A 23,930-nucleotide genomic window follows, 5' to 3' on the forward strand; every position below is an offset into this window, starting at 1 on the left:
GAGACTCTATCTCTACACAAAATAAAACAATTAGCTATGTGTGATGGCATACACCTGTAGTCCCAGCTACTCAGGAGGCTGAGCTGGGAGGATCACTTGAGCCCAGGAGTTTGAGGCTGCAGTGAGCTATGATCGCACCACTGTACTCCAGCCTGGGTGACAGAGTGAGACCTTGTCTCTAAATAAGAATAATAACAATGAATCTCCCCTACAGAATGCACACATGCACGCAGAGATAGGCACAAAGTAGCTACTCAAGAGTTTGTTCCTCAGATGGATCTTTTCCCATCATCTGTTCAATCCTTTCATTTAAAGATGGAGACACAGATTTAAGTACCTTTTCCAAAGCCACCCATTCTACTCATAACAGATTTTATCATTTAAAGATGGAGACACAGATTTAAGTACCTTTTCCAAAGCCACCCATTCTACTCATAACAGATTTTATCCTAGAGCCTGACTTTTCTTCCCAGAACAGTGCTCTATCCACCAAATACTGCTTCCTTTGCTTTTTGCTGGCTAATTAGCCTTAAGGTAAGAGGTGATCATGGGATTCATATTTGATGAAAAAAAATCAAAATGAACAAAGAATTCATGATATGACTATAAAGTGATGAAATTATTGTTTTTTATTCATTTAACAAATAGCCCCCACATACATCTGTCTTTGTGGTAGACGGGTATTCTGGGATAAACAAGACATGCTCCTTGACCTCAAGTAAGTTCACTAAGTGGAGGGAGGAACTGTACAACTTACCAGAGCTTCATATATCTTCAAATCAGCAATCTGGGAGAATATATACTCATTATTTTTTCATTTGCTGGTAAGTCCCTTTGAACCAGTTATGAGTCAAAAAAAATGTCAGCTTACGATTTTATAAGTGCATTTAAATTCTTTTTTAAAATTTATTTTAGATGGAGTCTTGCTCTGTCGCCCAGGCTGGAGTGCAGTGGCGTGATCTCAGCTCACTGTAACCTCTGCCTCCTGAGTTCAAGCAATCCTCCTGCCTCAGCTGCCCAAGTAGCTGGGACTACAGGCATGTGCCACCATGCCCAGCTAATTTTTGTATTTTTAGAAGAGATGGAGTTTCGCCATATTGTTCAGGCTGGTCTCGAACTCCTGACCTCGTGATCTGCCTGCCTTGGCCTCCCAAAGTGCTGGGATTACAGGTGTAAGCCACCGCATCCAGCCTTAAATACATTTTTAATCAAAAATGGTATCATCCAGCTGGACCAATTGAATACGGCACTTGGGTTTTTTTTGAAAACACAAAATAGCCTCAAAAGACAATGAATTTCTTCCACTAAGTATATTGAAAGAATATGCTGTAGATTCTTCGGTCTGCTATAAAACAGGAGGTTCAAAGATGTGTTGCCCAAGGCTAGGCAGCATCACTGCCCTGAAAGTAACTATACTATTCAAGATGAGTATGTTTGTATGCATTTGTTAAAATAATGAGTTCTAGAATTTATATTAAATTTCCAGACAGGCCTAGAGGCAGATGCCAGAATCGCCTTAAGTCACCTTGATGCCCTTCCAGCTCTGTGATTCTACGATTGCTTATACTGGATTTCTCCAACCCTGTGATGGGCTGAAGAGCTATTTCTGTCCTAGTTCTTTGCCTTATATAGGTCAAATCCCATTCCAATGAGTACCATAACAATAACCACCTCATGGCCTGGTTATTTTAGACAACCTGATAAAATGAGAATCAAGTATGACCTCCAAACCGAAGTTGGCTGTTACAGAATTTGACCTGAATATTACTTAAGCAAGGAGGTGGCCAGTGTCTTAGGTTTTCATTTTCATGGCACTGAACCATTGCAAAACAGTCAGATTGAAGGTACCAAGAATCTATTAGTGAATCCAAATAATTGTACCCAGAGTCCCTAGTCAGTGACTCCATGTGCCTGATAGATACTACAAAATCAGAATGTCAGGGGACTGAATGCTATGAATTTCCATGTAAGAATGGTCTCCAACTTATGTCTATCCACTATAGCCAAAGAGTGTCAGGGCAATTGTCCATCTTAATTCAGGGCTATTAATAAGCCTTATTTTCATATTGGGCATCCCAAACCTGAGGTTTCTTTCTCCAGTCTCTCCCAGGGAGCTAGATTCATGCTTCTTTTTGCATATAGTGTTCCTGCTTGAAACGAGGTGTTAGTTACTGCTCTCTGAAACTTACCTTTACAAAAGTGTAAAGACCCTGAATGTACATATTTGTTTGGTTGATTCCCAGCTATGCTTAATATCTGGGTCCTCTCATTAGAATTTAACTTCCACAAAAGCATGAAATCTCATGCCTAGAACAGTGCCTAGCACATAGTAAGTGCTTGATAATTATTTGTTGAAATAATGAATGAATAATGATGGATAGTTATTAAGACCCAATTCCAATGCCACCTGTCCCCTCCCAAAGCAGCTATGTGTCTCTCCTCTGATCCTTTAGTACTGTTTGCATTTCTCTATAATAATACTTACAGGATACTCTCTGTATTGTTTATATGTGTTTTCCCAATTAAGCTGGGGAATATTTTATGGCAGGAACTATGTTTTATAATGCCATATGCTTTGTGCCTAAAACAGTAGAAGTTCAATAAATGCCTATTGCTTCAATGGCTGAAAGAATTAATAAAAATATTTCCCTTGTAATGATAAATGCTAAAGATTTGTAATTTAACCTTATACCTCAAATTTCGCCTGGACTCAAGAGCTTTCCATGGATCAAACTGATGAAGCCATGAGTCACTGGGCTTGGAGGGAGGGGTGTTTGTTTGTAGAGGATTTGCTTCCCGACCTCGATGAATCACATGTATAATCACCCAAACTGCATCCTGTCTGGGGAAGTAACCAAAACCCCTATTTCTGGCCCCAATGGCTTTTTGGTTTTATGAGTAAATGCCACTGGCATGTCATTAAATAAATGCCCTCAGAAAGTCCTCAGCCAGTGCTATAACCTACAATAGTCAGGGTTGTGACAGAGAAGCAGTCTTGCAATTAGAGTGCAAGGTGGAGGAGGTACCTTTTTCACCTGGCGTTTTCTGGTGACCTGCCTCCAAGTTCTTTTCCAATAGCTGTCACACTACTCCCAATCACAGGTGTGATCATGTAATTCTCCTGCACACAAAGAATCAATGGCTCTCACTATCTACAGAATAAAGACCAAACTTCTTAACTTACAATCCAAGGCCCTCCAGAATCTGGTTCCATCCTGTTTTACCTCCCTCATCTTATTCTATTCCCATATAACCATACGTTCCACAAACACCGAACAATTTTCTGAACACGTCTAAATCCCACTCTTTGCTCTTATGCTTTTGTTCCCTCCTAGAATGCCACCCCTCCCATTTTCAGATGCCAAACACTTGTGTATTCTTCAAGTCTCACAAAATGCCACTTCCTCCATAATGTCCTCTGTGATTGTCTAAGGAAGAATGACTACTCCACTGAGCATACTTAAGATTTTATCTGTACTCCCATCCCATTGCTTATTTCTAATAACACGTAGGCACATGTTTGTTTCTCTAATCAATTTTCTGAGTCAATGTGATAAACTTCAACTCTTACCAGCACCTGCCACAGTGGACACTCAAAATAAAAGTTGGTTGAATAAAAAATTGAATTAGTCCAACTGTTTAAATCCTTATCTTTGGCTTGGAATCTTCAGGAAAGGTTCGATGTAAAAAATTCTTATTCTTACTTATCTCATTTTATCCCTCACTCCTTTCCAAGAAAACATGAGATTAAGAAAAGCTTTGGTCCCAGCAAACAATTGTTTTATATCTATGAATCTCAAAGGCAAGGTTTTCATTCCAGGCTTCCTTCCTCTTGATATCTAGCACTTCAGGGCCCACTTTGCTAATAGATGTCCTAAGCTCGAGGGGAAAATATAATTTTGCTATTAACTTGAATAAAAAAGAAACATAATGAAGAGGGGATTTACCGTTTCAAAATGCAAACTTTTAAAAAGATAGTGTATTCCAAAAACAAAGACTTTTCTGTTATCTGCTGTTTTGGAATATTCATGCCACACTGCCAATTTCAGCGTGGATACATTCCTTTCAGTATGGATAAACAAGAGTTGATGCAGTAAAGTTTAGCTTTGACTGCAAACAACTTTGCTTTGCTTTCTGTTTATTAGTATAACTCTGGTTATGAGAATAAGGACATAGAAGCAGACAAGGCTAAAATCACCCTGGCCAAGGTCAGATAATGAGAGAAAAGAATGTCAAGAGTTTTATTTTCTCTACTGTCTTTGGGCAATGGTCACATCTAGGTGGATAAAAGAGACAGGTAGCCATTATTGAAGTTTGAGAGCCATCTCCTTTCCTGCTTCTTGAAAGCTGCCACTGGGGCAGCATTCTTCCTTCTTTAGAGGTCAAGTACTCCCTACACCACTTTATGGCTGAATGGCTATAGAAAAGTCAGCAACTGGTCATCAGAGAAATTCAAATCAAAACCACAATGAGATACCATCTCACAGCCGTTAGAATGGCGATCATTAAAAAGTCAGGAAACAACAGATGCTGCAGAGGATGTGGAGAAATAGGAACACTTTTACACTGTTGGTAGGAGTGTAAACTAGTTCAACCATTGTGGAAGACGGTGTGGTAATTCCTCAAGGATCTAGAACTAGAAATACCATTTGATCCAGCCATCCCATTACTGGGTATATACCCAAAGGATTATAAATCGTGCTACTATAAAGACACATGCACACATATGTTTACTGCGGCACTATTCACAATAGTAAAGACTTGGAACCAACCCAATGTCCATCAATGATAGACTAGATTAAGAAAATGTGGCACATATACACCATGGAATATTATGCAGCCATAAAAAAGGATGAGTTCATGTCCTTTGTAGGGACATGGATGAAGCTGGAAACCATCATTCTGAGCAAACTATCGTAAGGACAGAAAACCAAACACTGCATGTTCTCACTCATAGGTGGGAATTGAACAATGAGAACACTTGGACACAGGGTGGGGAACATCACACACTGGGGCCTGTCATGGGGTGGGGGGAGTGGGGAGGGATAGCATTAGGAGGAATACCTAATGTAAATGACGAGTTAATGGGTGCAGCACACCAACATGGCTGTACATAGGGTACAAACCTGCACGTTGTGCACTTGTACCCTAGAACTTAAAGTATAATAATAAAAAAAAAGAAAAGTCGGCAATTTCTTCATCAGTTAAGTGAAGATAATAATACCTGTTACAACATAACATGGTCAGACTTTATAAACTCTAAAGTGCCGTTCAAATATTACCTACTGTTATAAATTCAAAGATGAGTTGTTTTTTTTTTTTCATTACCTAACACAGGGGTTGGCAGACGTTTTTTGTAAGAGAATGATAATAACATTTTAAGATTTGTGGACCATGTGGTGTCTGTTGTAACAACTCCATTTTGCCTCTATAGTAGAAAGGCAGCCAAAGACAGTATCTAAATAAATGGATGGGCTTTGTTTCAATAAAACTTTATTTATAACAGGTAGTGGACCAGATTTGGCCCATGGGACACATTTGCAAATCTCTGCCCTACACCTTTGGTGAGAACGAAACACTAGAGGCAGAGGGGAATATCTAAACTCTGTTTGTGGCATGAAGAGTAATATAGTTGCGTTTTGTGATCAGTTGTCTTGAGGCTTTCAAATATCTTTTCAAAGTATTCTCTTTAACATTAGAGTTTTAATTTTGTACACTATCACCACCATCTTCATCATCATCAATATCATTTTGTGCCATCTGAGAAGTATTACCAAGAGAGGTATAAAAGAACCCTAGTTTTCTATACCTATCACTTGACTATACTCTGTTCTGGGAAAGACAGCTCTGATTATTGTTAAAGAAAATATCAATCATACTTGTGGTGAAAGGTCGCTACATTTTTTAACAAATTGGTCCTTTGAGCAAGATGAATTTTAATGGATTGGTTTATTAACCTAAAGGTTGAACAAGACTGAGAGTAACTGAATGATTTGCTCATAATTAGTATTATTTATAATTATTTTACTTGGGAAAAAATATCACCTTAAATGTCAGGATGTTTTTTAATTGCTTCAGATGAGATTCAAAATAATTGACTTCGCAAATTTATTTTTAAAAACTCATTTAAAAACATCTGAAGCTGCTGACAGTCTGTCTAGAAGAGGCAAGATATTGATATTCATTACCAGGAACAGGGCAGAAATTGATCCATGATTTTTTTTAACCACATGAATTGTGTATTGTGGTCACTTCTGGACTCTGAAATAGCTGCAATGCTGACAGAATGATGCGTTTGTTCCTCTTCCCCATGAAATCTGCTTTCTAAGCGAAGATGCTGTGTGTGTGGATGTAGGTATATGTTTCTTGCTCAAATACATATTTACATATATTTTTATTAAAAGGGGAATAGGCACATGGGCGAAAAAAGGATGTATATATGTATTTAGTATTTTTAGAAAAATACAAATAGTCTATATACACATTGTGCATCTATTCATGTGATTTAGATAGGAGACTTTTTGATGGTGAGTAGGTATATAACAAATTTAGCATCTTTATAAATATTTGATTTATCAGTTGATTGGTGGAAATGAAAAAAAGTAAGAGACTATATTAACAGCTGGGGAAAGACAGCTTTTCAAATAATTTTAATTGTGAAATACAGGTAAATCACTAGTAAGAAACATGCAGCAGAATAATGTTGATAAAACCTTACAATTATACAGCACTTGGATAGTTACGAACTGTTGGTGTGTGCAGTATAATCTCATGTGCTCCTTACATCTACATTTGGATGCACAAAGGAAGGATGGTAACAGTTTCATTTGACAGATGAACAAGAGAAGTCAAGTGATTTTCCCACCATCTACATTGCCTTCCCCATACGCCACATGGCCTCTGGAACCCGAGGGGAGGGTGAGTGCATCTATAGGCATCAAAGCCAACTTCAGTCTTCACAGGCAGAATCAACCAGCCAGATCCAGTGTGCAGAACCCAATTTTCATCCAAGACATTTCAATGAACTAAGTAACAAATGACCCAGACCAAAACACACACACACACACACACACACACATTTCAGGCAGTGAATATAGCGATGGGATGATTAACTGATTAACAGAGTCTCTTATTTGCTTCTTCCAAGCATATTAAGTCTGATCATGTGCCCGAGACATGGTGTGATATTTGCTCTGGCAGCAGTGTCCAGGACACAGACAAATCACTCATCAGTCAGGTAGCCAGGCAGACACCATCAATCATTATCTGCACGTTTGAGAAATACCAAACTGTAGCCAAGGTCGGGGAAAAGAACATTTGATGGTGGCTAAAAGGTAAGTACACAAAGATTCCTATTTATCTGCCAAAGAAGTTACTCTAACATGTGCTGTGGAAATAGAGTCATAAATTCTAAATTTTCTCACAGATAGTAGGTTAAGGCTAATATACCTACATAATGTATATGTTATATATTATCTTATTCTTCACATATATATATATATATATATATATTTCTCCACAGCTCAGTAGGCAAACACGCTGTTGAGGATAGGAAGAATATATTAACTGATTAATTATTATTAATGCCATCTTTTATTTAACTAGCAATTGTAATCTATTAAGAGCATTCATTCACACTATCTGACTTATTCAACCCTCAGAAAAACCCTGTAGAGCTAATAAGTAATATATTATTGTCTTCCTTTTATAGACAAAAGAAAAGGAAACTCAGATTTTTCCTTTCTTAAGCTAATCTCACCAATAAGTGGCAAAGCCTGGACTAGAACACGGAATTTCTGACTCCTAATCCATTACCTAGAGCAACTGTGGAAGAGCCGAAGGAAGAAAGGGAAAGTGTGAAACATGAGTTCCGAGCGGAGAGGACCTGAAAACACCCTCAGACCAGAATTCCTTCTAGTTTGGGTTAAAGTCCGGAGTGGGTGTGGCTATATGACACACAACCAGAATGATTAGATTGACTTTCTGGCACACCTACTCACTTTGAATTTTCTTGTGCAACTGAGCCTTTAGTGTCAATCTCCCATCCTCTCCTGTCTTGTGAAGTTTCTGGGGTGGCCGAGTTGGAACCAACTTCAAACCTTCTTATGTCTCTGATTCACTTTCCAAACCCTCCCTCTCCCACTCCGTGGTCAGCCTTTTGCATCACACCCTGCAAACATTTTTTTATTTTGCACTCCTTTGGGATTCCTCCCTCCTCTCTCCCTCCATCTCCCAACTTCTCTGCACTGCCTTTCCACTTTAATCTCTGCTGACCACCTTTTGTGAATGCTCCATCCACTCCTCCCCCCCGTCACGACTGTCCTCTTGCGGGTACCTACCTGTGTGCTCTGCAGCCACACGCACCTCCTGGTTGCCCCTCAGATGTCTTGGTTCTGTCTGTCTGATGCCGCCAGCCTCCACCCGGGGCCTGTGAGCTGTGCATGTCTTCAAGCTCTTTGTTACTTTTCCTCCTTAATTTATAATGTTAGGCAAATAACAGCACACATTAAAAGATGATATCAGCTGTGTTTCTCGCCTGCAGCCTCCAGAAGTGTTATCTTAGACCCCATCACTGCAACAAAGAAATCTCTCAGTTGAGTGAGTGAAAACCAGTTACAGGACAGGAGGAGAAAACTTCTGCGCTTCCAAAATTCCGCAGCCCCAGCTGCCCTCCGGGGGCTCCCCCTTGTGGGAGATGTGGGGCATGGCAAGGCAGTGCCCAGTTGGGACGGTGCCTGGGTGGGAGGAGGGCGAGAGAAGAGGGCTCACACTCAGCGATGTGCCCCAGAGGGCATGGGGTCCGGCTCCGGCCACGAAGAACAGCCTTTGTGTGAGTTTCAGGGTTGAGGTCCTCTGTAATTTCTCAGGGAAATACTTCCGGGAGATGGAGTCCTCAGTGTCTGGAGGTCTCTGGGTCCAGGTGAGTGTGGTGTGAGTAATAAGCCTGCATGGCTTACGCGCTGCATAGGAAGTCCTGTATCACAATCACAATGTATCATAAAGTCGGATGTTCACACAGGGCTGTTCCGAGAGATAAGGCATGGTCTCCACTCTCTGAGTAAAAGACTTGATGGTCCAGTCTCCTGGATTCTCTTGCCACCGTGGACACTTGGCCTTTCGGTCCCTCTAGAGCTCTGGACACATACTGCTCCCCACCTTAGTGAAAACGGACTGTATGTCCAAATCGTATCTTCTCCAGAGGAACACGGTCTCATTTATACTAACCTGCCCTGGCAGATATCACTGTCATCCTCCTCCTCCTCCTCATTTTAGTGTCACACAGCTTCTTTTGCTTACGATTATTATTGTTTTGGTTTTTTTAATCTTTATTACTGTAGTGTCTATGTTGCTTATGGAGAAACAGCTCATGAAGCAGCTGTGGTTTTTAATAAATAGAGCTTTATTATTTTATTCCAAGTTCAATCTTCACATACGGTTCGGTACAGAGCTGCCACCAACATCAGAAAGGTAGTGGAATTTAATAGTGTCCAGTGGAAACTGGTCTGAGATTTGTTTTGCTGAAATTAAGAGCTCCCTTGCCAGGACTGCTGGAAGAGTCAATGAGACAATGTGACATGGCAAAACAAGCTCTAGGCTTCGACAGATCTAGACTTGATACCTATCTCTGCTACTTATTTTATGCTCAATTAACCACTCTCCCCTCAGTTTCTTTGTTCATAAAATGGAGTTAGTTTCACAAGGAAGATCTCACAACTGGTATGATGGCAAAATGAAATAATGTGTCACAAACCACATGCTCACCTACAGTTCAGTGGCAGAGCACGGTTGTCATTCTGGAAAGTTTCCTTGTTTGGATTCCACTAACTGTGCTGATAAATAGAGAGCATCCCACCAGGCCTATTGGTTGGTTGTTTCCTCCACATTTGACATCATGACCAGTTTTCTCCTGCAGACTCAGTCTGGGTCTCTCTGTCTGTGTCACACACAGCATACTGTTCTCAGAGCAGGGGAGCCAGTCAATACTCCTTAATGGTGTGGCTCATTGCCGTGTACTGAGGATGATCAGTGAGTGTCACTCCAACTTTTCTCCAGAGATGGAACATAGTCTAGACATACAGGGCAGGAGGAGGTCAGGTACCCTGGGTTCTAACCTTAGCTCCACTTGCTAGTGCATTGGAAATGATGCTTGAGGTTGCACGAGTCTCTGATTCTGTTGCAGCTACTTTATGAGCTCTTTCTCCATAACTAACATTGGTATCACAGGAATAAAGACAAAAGACAGCAATAACTTTAAGCAAAAGAAGTTGTGTGCCACTTAAATGATGATGATGAGGATGACGAAGCAGAAGAAAGTATGTCAATTGATGATATTGCTATGAACCATAAACTCAATAAATATTTCTCAGACCTATGTTGGGCCTAGGGCTGAATATGAAAGGGTTGAACTGCCCTGAAGATAATTAAACCTTGTTACCAACTCAAGTTAAAAAACAAACAAAAAAAACAGCAATAAAGATTTAGAGAAATCAAGAAAAGCAGCAAAAACATTCCCTTTCACGCAAATAGATCTAAAACTGAGAACCTTTAGTGACAAGCCCACTGTGAAAGATGGGATCAAAATCCAGAATTACTGCTATAGGAGGAAGTATCAGAGGGTCTGGAGCATGTGAGGGACACGGGGTCACAAGTGGAGAAACAGGAAAATGAGTGGTGAGGGAAGGAGAGTCTTGTTCCCCTTTGGATTGGCAGAGCATTCCATTCTGCTCTGCACCCCACACCAGGAAAAATGCAGGACCCAGACAATAGGACTACAAAGATATAGAAGCAACCATGTCATGAGGAACTTGAAGAACTGGAAATATTTAGGCAGATAAAGATACAACTCTGTAATTGCTGTCTTCGAATATTTAAAGGACTCTCAATTAGAAAAGGGTGGGATTTGCTCCACCCAGCTTCAGGAAATAGAATGAAACTAATGGAGAGACACGTCAAAGAGAAATATTTTTGATCCACTATAAGAAAAATATTCTGGTAGTTTAGTCCAGATTTGGAAAGGTCATTTTTGTGTCTGGAGAAGGCTGTGAGGGCTCTGTCATTGGACATTCGTTGGCCAAATGGAGGGCCAGTCATGGAGGCTGCCTGCACTGAAACCTTTGGGGATCCTTCTAGCTCTTGGACTATTTGAGTCTGTGAATGACCTGGGATCCAAAAGGAGAAACTAGACAAAAGAAGCATGTGACATCCTTACACAGAGCATTTTAACTCCTGCTGAGGGATCTCCTGGTCTAACACATTAGATGATCAGATAAATCCAAAGTGTGCTTGCAGCCTTTTCCTCTCTTTCCCTTGAACGGCACTATTTCTTTAACTATCACAGGTAAGTCCAAGAGTTAGGTATCTCCTAGGTGGGGCAAATGGCCTTTAATATAGTGGAAAACACACAAGAAAAGGCAAAACTCTTACACTGAATGATCAGTTTAAGGAGAATCGCAGGTTTTAAAAGAGATGATGTTTAGAAGCCATCTTATCAAATACCTCCCCCGATGTCTGAATTCCATCCATATCTTCCCTGATTGAGTGGTTGTCTGATCTCTGTTTGAACTCAGCCTCTGAAGTCAATTTGATTGGAGGCCATTCTGATTGGGCTCAAGAATAAGCAAAACACACGTATAGAAAATGCAATCAGTAAGACATGGACGCAAGGGAAAAGGTACCTGTGGTATAGTACCAGAATACAAGGCAGAACCTAAAGCTAATTAGAATTTCTTGAAGTCAGAATTACAGTAAATTTTAAAAGCCCTACCTACAGTTTGAGGAGATATACCTGGGACACACAGTACCAGTAAAAATTGTAGGTGACGTTGTTGCCTTTTCTGCAATCTTTTGCATCTATGTGTGAGCCTTACATTGCGGGCTGGGAAGGTACAAGAATAGGGGCAGGGGCGGTAGAAAGGGTGCAGATTGCTAAAAAGGAAGGAACTGTGGGGCTTTGGGTGGGGCTGGTATGTGGTATGTGTTTGGAGTTGCTTTCATGATATTATCCTGGACAGAGTTGCAAAAAAGGGTGCAAAGCTGATGAGGGTGTCAGATAAGAGAAATGGAGCTTTCGGGAATTGACCTCTGATTGAGCAGAGGGAACACTGAGCTCAGACAAAGGAGAAAAAAAGAGTTTGGGGATGAAGAAAAAGGGAGAAAAATTTAGAGGTAGGGAGATATGAAGGGAGAAACTGCATAGGAGGTCTAAAATATCTGGGACGTTTCCAGGACCATCATGGGGTCTCAAGGGGTGATGAGAGGCAGGAAAAAGGGTAAATGCTGAGGAGGAAGAAGGAGGCCAGGCACTGAAAGACCTTCTGAGTAGAAAGAAACAGAAAGAAAGCTAGACCCATCATAAGACTTGGTGTCTCCGTTTCCTGAACAGGTCACTTCTCAGGAGAGAGAATCAAAGGGCACCTTCCTGGCTGCAAAAGATTGTTAATTCACGAGAAAAATCTGAATCCATGAAGTGTTGACTAGACACCTCCTATATGCTCAAGACACAGGATAGAAGTAGAAATCAAGTTCCACAGTAACCTGAATTACTATTAGTCAGTTAACAATCATTTGCTTGGTAACTACTCTTGGCCAAAGACCATGGTAAGCATCGGGAACCCGACTGGGATGACTAGGCCAACCCTCCCAGGGGTCACAGAGTGACAGGTGAAGGGGAGAAGCACAGCCAAGTGTAAAACTCCTGCAAAGGATTATAGGGTGCTGTGAAGGAAAATAACAGAATATCCAAAGAATCGTTTCTAGGTTTTATGTTTTTAACAGAAAAGACATGTCAGATGCCACAAAGAATCAGGAGCAGTCAGTCTATAGGAAGTGTCGTCCTGGCCTGGGAATGGCAGAAACAATATTCCTAGTCCCCAGTTGCCAGAGAAGGGCAGTGGAGGCTGAACTCAGAAGAGGACCACGGAGCAACTGGCCACACTGGGGGCTGTACTCCTCAGGGCAATGAGGAGGCTGAGAATGGAAGGAGGAGGCCTCCCACTCTACATCCTTCTCCGGCAGACCCCACTCACCCTGCCAGGTGACAGCTCAGTGGATGTGACTTCCACCCGTGGCTAAGCAAGGAAACAGCCTCTCTGGAGCTTCTCCAACATTGCAGCTGTCCTGTCCCCCTTGCTGTTCCACTCAGGCTCGCAGATGAGCCCAGCTCCTCTCCTCCATTCTAAACGCCTCTGTTTCAGGGAAGCGTTTGCATTTTCCTTGGCACAGGTACAGCTTGCTGAATTCTTTTAGGCCAGGCCAATTACAACAAGCCCTAAAATTGCTGAGCCAAGTGGTTTCTTCAGAGATCTGCTTACATTCCCTCCCTGAAAAGAGCAGGGGGCCCACTTCGTGCAGTCTCTGCACACAAAAAGTGCATGTTTCGCTTTGAAGGTGGAGTAGGCATAGGACAGTTTTCCCAGAGAGAGGGTGAAATGCAACCTATTTTCACTCTGATTTTACTTCGCCTAATTGGGCTTCATCCCATTTCAGAGGACAGACAAGATGGCTCAGGGCCGGCTCCCTTGAAGACTGTCTTGAGAAAGGGCTAGAGAGGCTTTTAGCACAAGCCCCACGGGATCACAAGTTGAAAGAAGTATTTACATGTGTCAGTACCCTCTCATTCCTGAACTTCAACTAGGTTCAGGGTTCAGTATTGCAATCACATTCTCGTAAGTTCTGGCTTTGGGAGGAAGATGGAGTCAGTAATGCATAACTTTGATTTTTTTATATAATCATGATATTTGGGTAGAAATAACTCAATTCCAAAGAATTATTTAGATTAGTCTAAAGTTGTTTTTTTTTTCCTGATTTTGAAATTGTTCCACCATGACTTTTCAACAAACTCACCTCTTTGTTTATTTTCTATTATGCTTACATCAGAATACATGACATTCCCTAGCTATTTCTAGCTTAGAGGAAGACATTGAGAGATTATCTTAATGAGAACAGGTCAAGCGGTGGCATAGCCAGTTTGGAATTTAAAATTATCCATGAATATAAATAAAGCATCTAATCTAGTGCAGATTATTGAGAACTGACCATTTCTGAGATGTACTTGCCAGAAAACCAAACAGTGTCCTTCCTACAATAAAAATTTATCACAGAAAGAAGTGTGTCTTTGATTCTTGCCATTAACTCATGGCTAGTAAGGCCACAGCATTGCAGATCTGTGCTCCGAGTCTGAAGGCATTCTTCAGGTGGGGAAACAGGGTCTCTTGAAAAGGGAAATTTGAACTCATTCTCATAGATGAGATGACCTACATGTGTCCAGAGATATGAGAGCAGTCATTTAGAGCAGAACTTACTTACTCAGACAGAAACTAAAGGGTCACAAGGTAAAAAAACTGCCATTTTTAACTTAAAAGACAAAAAATCAGGGCAAATCTCATTTGCAGATGGATACATAAATTCTAGGAACCTAATCTGGTTCTAACATCCTTATCAAAAAGCCTGGCATGATGGACAAGAGGGTCTGTGGTGGTCATTCTCCTGGGAAGGGGCTCTACCAAGAGCCCCCAGCACCACTCAACCCAGAGACTTTCAGCCCCCACTGGGTACTTGGCAATCAGAAGTAACCACGTGTCTATGCTTTTGAGGAAATTTTACAGACTGAAATTTGCCTGGCTTAATTACAAGGACGCTTGGTTTCTCTATATCAGCTAATGAACAGTAGAGATTCACATTTCCATACCAAGAAGGGAAAGAACATCCTAAACTCAGAGCAGTCTTCAGTGTGGGAAACCAAATGAGATGGTGAGAGGGTCAAGTTTCTTGTCTTTCATTTAGAATATAGCTGGACTCAAGAGCTGCTCATCTTCAGGGAATTTCATAGGTTTTTCACTAGGGACCAATCTGGGTCATAAAAAGAGGAAACCCCCCTGGGCCCAGGTAGACGTCTAAAGAAAAAGCTTTGGTTGCCTGGGCTTTGTTTAGCAAAAGAATATTTTTTTCCTGTCCTAGAGTCAGCAAACACACTGCCAGGTAATTTGAGAGGCCCACAGCGAGACTCCGAGAAGACAAGCCCAATAGTCCCATACCAAAATCTTTCATCTTGAAGGCCATTAAGGTGCCACATCTTCACTACATGTCCAAATGCCTACTGCCTTTGGGTGGCATCACAGCAATAAACACAGGACTTAATTAAAAGTCATCTCCATTTCATTGCTAAAGCCAAGGAAATCTGGTACCACAGCCTTGAATTTATACGTAGGAAAATGGTACAAAAAAAGTGAGGGTGGGAACTAATTTAAAACACTAAAAGTCACTCAACACTGCCGGTGGGTGGTGCAGGATATTGCCATGGCACTTTCTGTTAAATTTCTTCCTCCCAATTCTTTGCAGAATTCTCCTCACTTGTGTGTGCAGAGAGCCCCACTAACTAAAAGCAACCTGAGTATTAGATATTATCACCATGAAGGGTTGGGGCAATGGGACGCATTGAATGGCATCATCCCTCAGGGAAGTACAAACCTGCATTCACTGCCCTATTTCTAATCTTGACTCACCCTACGACAGGGTCATACTCCCCTCATCATGAGAGGTTATGGGGGAGTTTGCACAGCCAGCACGCCACTGTTACTCCCTGCTTGTTTGTCGGCAAGAAAAGTGCAGAAAGTTCAGTTGCTCCCATTGGCCATTGGACAAATGCCCAGTTGCTCTCTGGGGAAATCTGATTGTGTCATAGTTAATTCCTCCCTCACCCATGCCCCTCCTTTATAGCTGCTTAGTTGCCAAGCTCTGTCCATTCTTTCTCCATTGTATTTCTTGAATTAGTCCCTTTTATTCCTACTGCAGTTATCCTTGGTGAAGTTTTCATTTTTTCTCGATTGGACTATTGCTATATCTTCTTACTTGGTTTCTTACTGCTAGGATCTATCCACTGTAATCCATTTTACATGTGACTTGTAGTTTAATCTCCCTAATACACGCCTCTGATTATGTCACTCTTATGTTCCAAAACTCATGGTGATTCTTTGTTGCCTGCTGATCACAAGTGATTCTGCATTGCCTACTGACCAAAGTCCAGTAAATAAATTGACAGCTTTCTTCACAAAGATGAAATTGTCCTATGACTCACATGTTACCCCATAATTAAAGGACTGAGACCCAGAAAGCTACTCAAACTTCAAGTAGCCCATGCCCCAGAGGTAAATTTCACTTGCCCTATTTAAACAAGGTTTTCTTCAATATATCCTCCTCGTCACAATCAGAGAGTTCTTTCCAGTGTCTGCCTTGAATTATCCCTTAAGCTCTTGAACTCTACTATCTTTAACTATTATTTGTTTTAATAGCAAGTTCCACTCTCAGAAATGAGACTAGCACATAAAAAAGAAACAAGTGACGCCCAAGAAAAACACCAGAGCATGACATCATAGTGAGTTGAAAGGGGCTGAAATTGGAAGTGGGCTAATGGCTGTTTATGATTTTTGTTTGTTCAACACCCTATGTCTTAGGACCTTAACCCTCTACAGCCTATTATCTTGATGGTGATGGGTATTTCTCTGCTGCACTTATACTTCCGTTCCTCAAATCATACAGCATTTATTATATATCACCACAATCAAGTTGTAATAATAATCCATGATGATAGCAATAGTCTAATGAAGAAATATGCTCTGGTAAAGATCCTTGGATATCAGAGAGAAGTGTAAAGATTGTAGAGGACGGGTGCAGTGGCTCATGCCTGTAATCCCAGCACTTTGGGAGGCCAAGGCGGGCGGATCACCTGAGATCAAGAGTTCGAGACCAGCCTAGCCAACATGGTGAAACCCCATCTCTACTAAAAATACAAAAAATTAGCCAGGCGTGGTGGTGTGTGCCTATAATCCCAGCTACTCGAGAGGCTGAGGCAGGAGAATCACTTCAACCTGGGAGGCAAAGGTTGCAGTGAACCAAGTTTGCACCACTCCAGCCTGGGCAACAGAGAGAGATTCTGTCTCAAAAAAAAAAAAAAAAAAAAGATTGTAGAAAGCAACTTGGAGAATAATTCATAGAAAAACAAATCAGACACTTTACCCATCATTAGAGCATTGACATTTCTGGGGTTGAATGCAGTACTGGCTAGGAATGGACATTAACTTTTCACACGAGGGGAATAACACACGATACCACACACAGTGTTGAGGATTCAAATTCTAGAGAGTGTCTTTGTCTTGTGTTAATGATGGATATAAAGGTTCTCTATATGTGGCCTATGATAGTCAATGGTCATTCCTCCATCTTGGGAATGGTATGAGCTATACCGATAACAGCCTAGAGAGGTCAGAAGCTAACATTTCTTTCAAAAAAAGATGAGGGGAAGAGAAGGGAAGGGAAGGGAAGGGGACTGGAGGGGAGGGGAGGGGAGGGGAGGGGAGGGGAGGGGAGGGGAGGGGAGCTCAGCAAATTCTGGGGCACAACTTATAATTTTGCCTGATATCTTACCACACTGCACAGCTAGGAAGTTCTTCTGAGATCTAACCTGTGTTTCTTCTGGTGTTTTTGTTTATTTGTTTACCAAAGATTATTTATAGCCTTTTTCCAGACAGAGAGATACTCACAGCCCTTCCCAGCTGGCTCTTTGGCTCAGCTAACAGAGCTGCTTTAAAAGTCGTGGTTAAAACCTCTTTCCCCTAAAAGGGTCATGGAGTTTGCTCCATAATAGAACTATATCAATCACCCTTCCTAAGTGACAGTCTCGTCATACATAGAAGAGAAGCCAGGGAGGTGAGTAGATGCTGTTGTCACCACCGCTTCTATCTATTAAAAAAAATAAAAACAAGATTTCTGCCTACTCTCCAACCCAGCCAAAGACAGCCTCAAAGGCAGACACCTGGAATTAACCCTCATCCCTACATCCACAGAGGACACCTGGCCAGAGCAGTGCCGGCGGTGACAGAGCTGGGACCACCGACATCTGAAATGCATCCTGCACTCCAGCCCTCATGTGGTACTTGCTTGTCTCATAAAACCATTTAGTTTTTTGAGGATGGAGATAAGTTTCTTTAACAAAATTTTCAATCTATAGTTGTACTCCAACGTGTTCCTTATACATCTACAATTTCTTCTATCTAATAAAATAAAATATACCCCTGATTTCAGAAAAGAAAAAAAAAAAAAAAGCACAGTAGCATTAAAAAAAAGGAACCTCAGAGGCCACGAGGCTTTTCACATTTTGCCAGAAGCAGGCTTTTGTCTGTGCTGGTGCCCTGGAGCTCAGGGATTTCTTAGGAACGAGCGTACAAGTGGCCTTAGGACCTCAATGATTGGAAAGAGACACGTTGAAGGCTGGAAGGAGGAGGTAAGGGCAGAGTTGCATCCCATCTGTGCTCACTTTCCTGTTCAGAATTACCTGGGCAGGTAGCTTAACATCTCCTAACCTTGGTTTCCTCACCTGTAAAATGAGAATAATAAGACAACACATCCCACGGGATCCTTGAGAACACTCATTCAATGGAATGAAACCCTTAGCACAATGCCTGGCACCTCGGGAGTGACCATTAATGATGCCTCTTGTTGTTAATAGCATCACAGTCATCTCGGGGGGGCAAAGTAGCAAAGAGTGACCGTGGGAAAGAGCTGTGGGAAAGTGACAGAGGTGCTGCCATCCCCTCGGCGCTGCCCATAACCCCACTGTCGGGGGTGCAGAACATTTCTCCCATTCACCAAGTCCCAGCCCACTCCCAGATAGAGCAACGTGGTGGAACAATAAAAGCCTGGCTCCCGCAAGATGGCACCATGACGGGCTGTGCCTGGATCCAGAGGAGACGTCTCTGTCCAGCATTTCCATCAGGCTCTTCCGAGCCAGCTCCTGGGGCGCGCACAAAGACCCATTCAGGATGGCTGGAGTTCTGAAAGCCAGCAGATGAGCCCAGGGGCCGGGAAGGGGGTGGAGAATCAGCACAGCGCCTGGCACTAACCCCACTAGGACCTGCCCTGGGCAAGCAGGCATGGAGGGCTCAGGTCTGCCGCCACGGCTGCACTCTTTGTTTTCCCGCAGATTCCGTTCTCTGATGGTGGTCCAGGGCACCAAGGACACCAGCTGCCATGGCTGGGATTGAATGACCTCCCTGGGGTGGCTGGGAACCCCCACTCCCATAGTGCCAGCCCAATGGGCAGGATACCCAGTGGAAACAGGCCATTACTAACAGGCCTGCCATTTCGAAAGTGCCTCTTTCTGGGAAAATTGACTCTCAGAGGTTCCCACCCTGGGAAGGTACAGTGAGAAATAAGAAGCTAAATTACTATGCAGTAGCCAATAGTTATTCCCCAGGGCCTAGAAAGTGACTCTGTGCCCTTCAGCCTCAGTTTTCCCACCTGTACAATGGGGCTAGGTACAACAACCTGTTGGAACTCAAAAAGTAGCTGCTGTGAGAGCATTTATCAGTAGTAGTTGGTTTATTCCCTTTGAACACAAATATATCAGATCTGATGCATCAAGGATACGCCAGTCCTGCAGCTCCCTGAATGTTAGAGCACAGAGGCTGCTTAATGGACCATGACCCTTGGCTGCAAATGAAAATAAGATTCCCTCTTTTACTCTTTCCTTCCTAAGTCTATAAGAGGCTGTCCCAACAAGGTGGCAAGCTGAACACGCAATAGAAAACTGAGCCCCTTTAGGCTGCCAGAATTGTAAGACATTTCCTGTGGGACAACAGCATTTCCCAGATGACTCAATTCAGAAGGACTAAAAGGAGTTTCTGTGACCTGAAGATGTTTGTACATCAGCTAATCTAGCTTTCCACCTTTGCTGGAATATGCTGACTGCATTTATTCCTCTAGATCTCTCTCACCCAATAGTAAGACTCAGTAGAAGCACCACCTCCTCCAGGAAGCCTTCCCTGACTACACAGCTTGAATTAGTGCACTTTTATATTCTCCCACAACACCCTGGGCACACACAGTTCTCTCTTAGCAATCAGGAAATTATATTGAAATTGTCTGCTTGTTTGTCTCTGTCTTCTTGGTGACCAGGTACTATACTTTACAATCTTTTTTACTCCAGTATCTAATACAGTGCTGGCATAATGCAGGAATTTAATAAGTGTTTATTGAACTAAATGGATGTGTATCTCTCTCTAGAATATTTGCTAGCATAAACCCCCATTTGTATTTTATAAGGGTATCCCATAACCTCTGCTCTTAGGAAGTTCTATCTCATATCTAACTCGGTTCTCTCCTGCATGCATATATTTCTCTTTTTTCAAACCTCGGGAGACCACAGCCGGTCACGACCCTCATTCTTATCAGAGTGATCATAGAAATCACAACTTGCACTCATCATTGTTTTTCTCTCAGGTTCAGCTTTATTTTTTTGGTCTTAAATGGGGAATGAACTTTCACAGCCTCAACTCTGGCCATTTTTCCTTTTAACAAACAAATAGAAAAGAAGTTCCAAGAAGGATTTTGACAAGATAGAGTCTGCTCCTTTTAACAAGATTGTGTGAAGCACCTACTATGTGCCAGGCTGTGTGTGATGGAGAGGGAGCAAATGCGTTAAGTCCCTGACATCAAGAGATCTTCAATCTAAAACAGAGAATAACGGGGGTACTTAATTTAATTCATAAAAAGTAGCACCCCACTTTCTTGTGATCCCTTGGTTAGAATCACCAACTTTTGTGAGTTTGTAGAAAAGCCCAGAGTGCTAATAAGTAAAAAGCAAAGATTCCCATTTCTGAGCAATTTGGGAGAAACTAAGTGGCCCAGTCAGGGGACACATTGGGGAGTACCTTAAAGGGTAAGTGTCATGTGTCTGTTGATGTTTCTAAAGAAATCCATTTGCATTTTCACTGCTAAGGAGAGGCCGGGCCTCCACTGGCCACACATTCAGAAAGCTGGCAGGAGCCACTGGTCAGCAACCCCCAATCAAACAGGCTTCCTCTTTCTGGCCAAAGAGCTCAGGGTCTGCGTGACTCGAGGCAAGTCATCCGGGGACATTTGGGATTCTGATCTAGTGAGCCAGTGAAGACGGTACAGATAAGGCCCAGACAGAAATCTGGCAGCCTAAATAACATCTGGTTGGTCTGAGGTTTGGACTCTGGCTGGGGCTGGGAGCCCAGGGCTGGCGACTGGGGTGCCTGCATTTGGAGCTGGTGACAGCAGGTGGCGCAGGAGCGCAGAAACCGACCCTCAGTGGGCCCTGAAAGAAATCATGGTGTTAATGCCACCCCAAACCACAGCCAAGCAAGGCAAAGGCAACCATGTTGTCCTCAAGTCCTGAAAAGGGCAAATTGCACAGATGGAGCATAGAACCATAGATGGGCAATTCTCAGGTAAAGAAAAGCCAAGGTAGGTCGTCAGAGATCTAGGTAAAAATCCTTGGATGGTCAAGGACTGCAGAACTTTAGGAAATATGCAAAGAAAATGAAAGAGAAAGACAACACATGACATTAACTTCAGGAGCAATATAAGAGCTCCTGGGGCAGAAAGGCTCAAGCCACTTTGGACCCTTAGGGTAGCTGATGAGCCAGGTTTCATTCTCCAAATAGCCTCTCCTTCCCTCCAGCAACAAAACGCAAACAGAATATTCACAACAAAAACCTCACCTATTACAGTTAGTAAAGCCTTGAAAATCAACATTTTTAAACAAAAAATGGAAATGTTATCTCCATCTTAAAGCTAGTAGAAGGCACCTTCTTGTTGCCCCAATCTCTGCATAAGTTCTCCTCCAAAGCATATCACTGGGGGAAGAAGGGAGAAAGTTCCCCTCCAGTAAATATCCAGGGTTCTTCAGTTTCTGTGCCCAAAAGGGACAAAAAAGCAAAGTCCTACTTATCTATTTACCCAACATCATAAGTCGAGGAATTTTAAGCAGCTGATTCTAAAAGCTAGAATAAAAGCATTACACACAAGATATGAGACAACCTCCCTCCTCCAAAAGATAACATGCACAAGCAGTAGACTGATATGCAATGGAGAATTTTCCCTCATCCACTTAAGCAGTAAGGGTTGGCTTTGGGATAAATCTCAGGGAATGCAAAGAATATTACTTATTTTTCCATTTGGTTTACTTTCATGTTGTTACTTCTCTCGTGGGAAGTAGATGCCTAAGCTCTGATGTATATAAATCAATTTTCAGTGTTTACTTAAGTACAAATACATACACTATAGCAAAACGTTGCTTTGCTTGAAAAAGCATTGAAACATTTGATGTGTTTGCTCTCAACCAATATTCTGCAGAAAGCATCTGGGTTCACTGCTCAGCTAGGACAGTAGAGAAGTTTGGAGTCTTTTCCATGAGCCACCTGCCACTTGCCAGCTCTATGGGGTCCCACATCACAGTTGTCCCAGTAGCAGAAAGTATAAGGGCTATGTGATTTAGGCTGCAACAAAGGGTGATGACAGAACAGAGAAAGGCAAGGTGAATTCCCTCTGCATGTGACCAGAAAGGCTTCGTGGAGAAGGACACTCCAGTTGTTTGACTACTCCATGCCTTTGGACATGTTGTTTTTTTTTGCCTGAAATGCCATTCCTCAACTCCCACCATCATCCTTTTGAGGGAATTTCCAGTTTCCTTCAAAAATAAGTTCTGATGTTATCTAGAGCCCTCCCTGACCATCACTTTGCCCCTTAGAAGTCCTATACAAATCTCATTCCAAATACATGGCACGGGAATGATGTTTGTGTCTTTGTTGTCTTTATTATAATATTCACTCACCAGCTGGGAGACTCCTTTTTTTCTACATTTTTTTTTTTTTGAGGTGGAGTCTTGCTCTGTCACCCAGTCTGGAGTGCAATGGTGCGATCCTGGCTCACTGCAACCTCTGCCTCCCGGGTTCAAGCAGTTCTCCTGCCTCAGCCTCCTGAGTAGCTGAGATTACAGGTGTATGCCACCACGCCCAGCTAATTTTTTGTAATTTTAGTACAGACAGGGTTTCACCATGTTGGTCAAGCTGGTCTTGAACTCCTGACCTTGTGATCCACCTGCCTCAGCCTCCCAAAGTACTGGGATTACAGGCATGAACCACCATGTCTGGCCTTTTTCTACTTCTTAATGGTTTCCCAGATACCTCTCCCTACAGCTCCTCACTAAGTAGAGTTGCCAAATAAAAACAGAACTGCCCAGTTCAATTTGAATTTTGAACAAACAACAAATAGTCTTTTAGTGTAGTGTGTCTCAGATACTTCATATATCGTATTCTCATTTGTTAACTATGGCAGTCTTACTCCTGAGATCACTGAGTTCATGCCTTGTGCCCCCTCTCTGCCCTAGGGCAACCATTCAAAGCTTCAGGTGCACTTTCTCAGCATTAGCCTCTCTCCCCAGCCCTCCAGAAGAAAGGGGACACTCCTTGCACACACTGTTAGCAGCCTGGAAGAGTCATCTAAGGTCAGTTTCAGATCCATTTTGAGTTTTTTTTCTTTTTCTGTCCTGTATTGGCTGTATTTATTCAATAGAAGTCAAGTTTAAGTGTTTCAATTCAATATAATACCACTTGTTCAATTAATTGTTAAATAGGAGAGTATCTCTTACTTTTCATTTAAATGTGGTTTAATGAATTATATGAATTGTATGACTAAGACACTTTGCAATCTGTTAAATCCATGTTTAATTTCAAAGTATGGCAGGCTGGGTGTTGTGACATTTACCTTTTCAGTTCCTGCTGTCTCTTTCTACCATTTCTCTCCTGCAGAAAACAAGGGAGATCCAGCTGGGAAGGTAGAAATCTGCAGAAACACATCCAATCCTATCAGAGTGCCCACCATGGAGAAACACCTTTAAGTTAAAGTTGCCCACTTCATTTCACTATCTTGTCAAATGGAGCTTTAAAAACGAAAATGGAAACATCTCGGATTCTTCTAACAAGTCCCTTCTACCAAGACGAACATTGTTTTCCATTTACATCCACTTCCCAGGGTGAAAAATGGCAAAAAGGATAATTTCTAACAACGTTGCCCTACCTTTTTTCACTTCCTGACTGGCACAGAAAATTATAATAGCTGAATGACTGGGATCA

At 42.1% G+C, this 23,930-nt stretch overlaps 1 long non-coding RNA gene across 4 annotated transcripts in view; it reads right to left on the reverse strand.

Annotated features, from left to right (window-relative positions):
* Positions 1-23,930, reverse strand: part of LOC129479792 (uncharacterized) — a 337,809-nt gene that overhangs the window by 165,715 nt on the left and 148,164 nt on the right. For 2 of the 4 annotated variants that reach the window (XR_010120116.1, XR_010120113.1), the window contains exon 1: positions 8,340-8,686. The exons of the other annotated variants lie outside the window; for them this stretch is intronic. This is a non-coding gene — a long non-coding RNA (uncharacterized lncRNA). Of the gene's footprint in view, positions 1-8,339; positions 8,687-23,930 lie in introns of those variants that run through there. 4 annotated transcript variants of the gene reach the window in all.

This window comes from Symphalangus syndactylus, chromosome 3 (assembly GCF_028878055.3).
Source record: "Symphalangus syndactylus isolate Jambi chromosome 3, NHGRI_mSymSyn1-v2.1_pri, whole genome shotgun sequence".
Classification (NCBI taxonomy): Eukaryota; Metazoa; Chordata; class Mammalia; order Primates; family Hylobatidae; genus Symphalangus; species Symphalangus syndactylus.